The following is a 4,242-nucleotide window of genomic DNA, read 5'->3' as shown; positions in this document are numbered from 1 at the left end:
TGAGAAAATACGAGCAGAACACACTGTATATTTTAGTGTCAAAACCCCTTCTATCGCCACCAGCTGATACAGATGAAAACCACACCAATGTAACCCTGACCAAAACTGGAAAAGCTCAGGAGTCCAGTTTAATTGTGTCATTAGTTTTGTCACTACATATAGATTGAGGAGCAGTTGTATCAGGTCACTGAGGAGGGGGAGGAGCATGAAGGATGAAATTTGCTCTCTGATCTTTATGTGAAGGTACAGAACACGAAAAGCCCAAACCAGAGCTGGCAGACCCGCACAAAAACTGGTGATGAGGAAGATACACAGTCTGATATAAGAACTTGAATAATGAGATGAATGAAAATGTGTTACATTCAAATATGGATCATAGAAATATATTTCAGTAGATGTGGTAGAGATGTCAGGATCACTGTAGTTATTTTTATCCTCCATGGTCACAATGAGATGCTAAAATAGAAAAACAAACAAACAAAAAAAAAAGAGTTAAGATGCGATGATCACATTAGCTAAAAACGGGTCCATTGCCAATGGTTAATATTGGGTAGGATTAAATACTAGCCCTATTGATGTATTCCACCTTTTTTGTGTAGCTGTGATAAAATATAAGAAATGTAATTTATATATGTGATAAAATGTATGATTAAAAAAAAAAAAAAAAAAAATAATAATAATAATAATAATAATAAAAAAAAAATCCATTGTTTTGTTGTTGTGAGTGTACACAAATAAAAACAGACCCTTTACATTTTCAAATGTCTTAATTACTCTTTTCTGTATGACCACAAATGATGTATTTTAAGTCGTTTTGACAATAATAAGAACACATCACGAGCACACAAAATATAATTTATAGCATTTCTGATAGACATCGCAGCCTGTTCATCATCAGTGTAAAATGCGGTCAAATAAACAAGTATACATCGAAAAAGTTACTGCTCAGTTTAAATGGTCAGTTGTTCAATCTGTGCCGTTCAGTGTGACCACAGGCCCACATGTGGGGGGTGAACATGAGTAAAGTACATTTTCATAATAAACAGCCTAATAATTTAGCCACCAAATGCTACATTGCAAATATGTAAACATTTGTATTTGTGCTGAATGAGAGATTTTTACTTAATTTATTTGGCTTGACATTTATTATGTTGTTTACAATAAATGCCATTATATAATTTGTGTTTTATTTTATAATTGTATATATAATTTTGTGTTATAGTTTTATTGTTAATTTTTGTTCTTGTTCTGTTCTGAATACAAGTAAAATTTAATGGATCAGCGACTAGTCGACGTCAGGCTTAAAACATCACAGCAGAGCATTGAAGCTGACTCGTCAAATAATGTGTAACCCCTGTTGTACACTACCTATCAAGTAAGCCCCTGAATATTGATTTCATTTGAAATCATTTTAATAGATTATATTAATTAAAATGTTTTAAGAATATAAACAAACATTATATTACTGTAGGTGTCTATAGATTGACAATATGATTAATCTCTCCTGTGTTAATAATTCCCTTTTTGATTTGTAATTAAAAAAAAAAAAAAAAATTTGCAACTTCTATTACAAGCTTCTATTACTTCTAAATACAGGCAAATACATTTCCATTTAATTGCAATTAACATGTTTAGTTCACACTTCACACGACTGGTTTGTAGGTAAATGTTTTGGAGTATGGGTATATGCTTTCTAAAAATTATATATATTTTTTAATAGATGGCAAGTTGGCAAAATATATTAAAAATGACCAAAGACAAAGGCTAAGAGATTTAGTGTGTCACTGTGTACTGTGTTACTGTAGAAAGAAAGAAAGAAAGAAAGACAGACAGAAAAAAAAAAGAAAGAAAGAATTTGGTTCAGAGAATGTGGTTTAGTGTTTTAGCAAATGTGAAAAACTGTAACAGTGCATTGGGTTCATATTTTTACATTGTAACATTATATGAAACATCTCTATCAGTCAGTCAATCAATGCAAACAATTAAACTAGAATTTTATTGGATTCATGAAGTCTTACCTGAATGATGCTGACACCTCTTTTGAGATTCACTGTATACTATTTTACTTTCTTTTTTTTTCTTTTATTTCTTTCTCTCTCTGTTGCATGCTGGGGGTTGGGTGAAAGCAGTGGTGGGCTGGTGAGATTTTCTAAATCTTGCTAATATTTCCCCCTCCCCCCTTGTGTGGCAGGACATCACGATGGTTTCAGGTGTGTTCTTGAAGATAATGCCATGGTGGAGGATGTGTTTAAAGATAATTCGTTTATTTCAGATTTAGTGTCAGTTCTGATGAAGCTGTGCCTTGTGTAGTGAACAGTTGCAAAGCAAGCTGTAAATGATGTAAGTCATGAAGAATTACAGTGGTGGCCAAAATTATTAGAACACTAGTATTTTCACCAGCTAAATGATTTTAAGTAAGTTATTTCTATCTTTTGCTGTGTTGTGTTAGTAGGAAATATCAGTTTACATTTCCAAACATTCATTTTGCCAGTAATTGTAATAATCAGTGAGATTTTTGTTTGCACAAGGAGTCTGACAACAGCCAGTGCTCCACACCTAACCATACCTGAAAAACTATGCGCAAGTGCACCTAGGGCACCAAATGTTGATTTAATTTAGTTATACATTATTTTTGGTTAATAAGTTAATAAGTTAGTTAATAAGTTTTTTTTTTTTACACAAGTGCCTAAAACTTGTAACAGTAATTTAGCCACAGTTCTTCTGGATTTAGTCTGTCTCAGTTTGTTCTGTTTCTTTGTGTCATTCCAGACAGATTGGATGATGATGAGATCAGATGTTGATGGCTGTTGTCAGACTCAAACAAAAATCTCACTGGATTATTACAATAAATGGCAAATTGTATGTCTTAATTCCAGGCTGCAAAACAGGTTTGGTATCACTCAGAATATGGTGGACTGGTATCATTCAGAATATTCATTCAGTTCCTTCTCTTTGATGACTGGCATACATCCTGCCAGTGTGTGGTGGAGCTTTAGCTGGATACAGTGTCTTTGCAGAGGACTCCTCTGGTTCTGTTTGTATGCTCCAGAGATTCCTGTGTAAAATGCGCTGAGAAACTGTGCTTAAGTAAAAGTACAGATGCTATGTCAAAAGCCAAAAGTGCTTGAGGGAAAAAAAAAACATCCACATTACGTATCCATATTATTATCCAAAGTAAACATTTTTCTTAGCTTTTTAAATTGACTTTTAAAAACAAGAGACAGTAGAGACGTTCTCATTTCAGTGTATTTAATGCAAAAAGAGAAAACACAGCAGATGCTAAACCAATGTCCTGAAACCTTTTTATTAAATAGTTAATAACAACAGATGATTTTACAGTGGTTTATGATATGTTAAGTTTGTTCTCAGGGTGTACTTTATGTACATGGTATTGATTAGAAAACCAGTAAACACAGTGGTGACACTGCTCTCATCCCAGATCCTTGTGTTCTTCCTGAGCACAATATAGACCTGCTCCCCTTTCTCTAAGTGCAGTGTTACAACATTGCCTCCATTCTCTGTGTAACAGCTACTCTTGTGATGTTTTGCTATTGCTACTTGCTTTCCATTTCTACACAAGGCCAACAGTGTCGGCTGATCAGCTGCACAATGGTAGAAGAAGCTGAAATAGTATACTCCCAGTACCGGTGCTGTGAAAATCCCTGTTAAAGAGTGAAACAATTCTTCAGTTAACAGTTGTACACATGAGTTATGGAAGTGTGTTGATAGTGTTTTCAGCCATATAAAATGTGTGAATTAACAATACCTGTGGCCTGGTTGTAGGCATCACCAACATTCATGATGGCATTCTTGTAAACCAGTGTTACATCTGTGTCAAATGGTCCAAAGAAACCACTGCACCCTGCTGACCTTTGGTCTGTCTGAAGAGAACATGCATTTTATTATAATGTCGAAAATTGGCCTAGTAGCAATGCAAACAAATGTTAAATAACACTCCTACACTATAAAAAGTTGAAATTGTAAATAAAACAGACATTATCTTCTGTATTACTCTTCTGTAAACCCCTTTTTAAACATGTTTTAAAAGGTGCTATAAATAAAGCCTTAATTACTAAAAAACATTAGTCTTACCTCTGTTTTCCATTTTGATTTTCTCAATCTGAGCTTCACTGTTAGTAAGTCTGGACATCAGCTCTTGCATTTTGTTTTCAAGAGCATTGAGTCGTGTCTCTGTGTGTGATCCTCCAAGTTCCTTCAGCAGGTCTTTGAATAGATTTTTGA

The 4,242-nt window shown here is 34.0% G+C and overlaps 1 pseudogene; it reads right to left on the bottom strand.

The window, feature by feature from the left end:
* Positions 1-3,333: 3,333 nt before the first annotated feature.
* LOC127160878 (complement C1q-like protein 2) lies at positions 3,334-4,191 on the bottom strand (annotated as a pseudogene).
* Positions 4,192-4,242: the final 51 nt, after the last annotated feature.

This window comes from Labeo rohita, unplaced genomic scaffold (assembly GCF_022985175.1).
Source record: "Labeo rohita strain BAU-BD-2019 unplaced genomic scaffold, IGBB_LRoh.1.0 scaffold_487, whole genome shotgun sequence".
NCBI lineage: Eukaryota > Metazoa > Chordata > Actinopteri > Cypriniformes > Cyprinidae > Labeo > Labeo rohita.
Note: the sequence above shows the minus strand (reverse complement) of the source record. Positions and strands in the feature narration are given on the sequence as shown.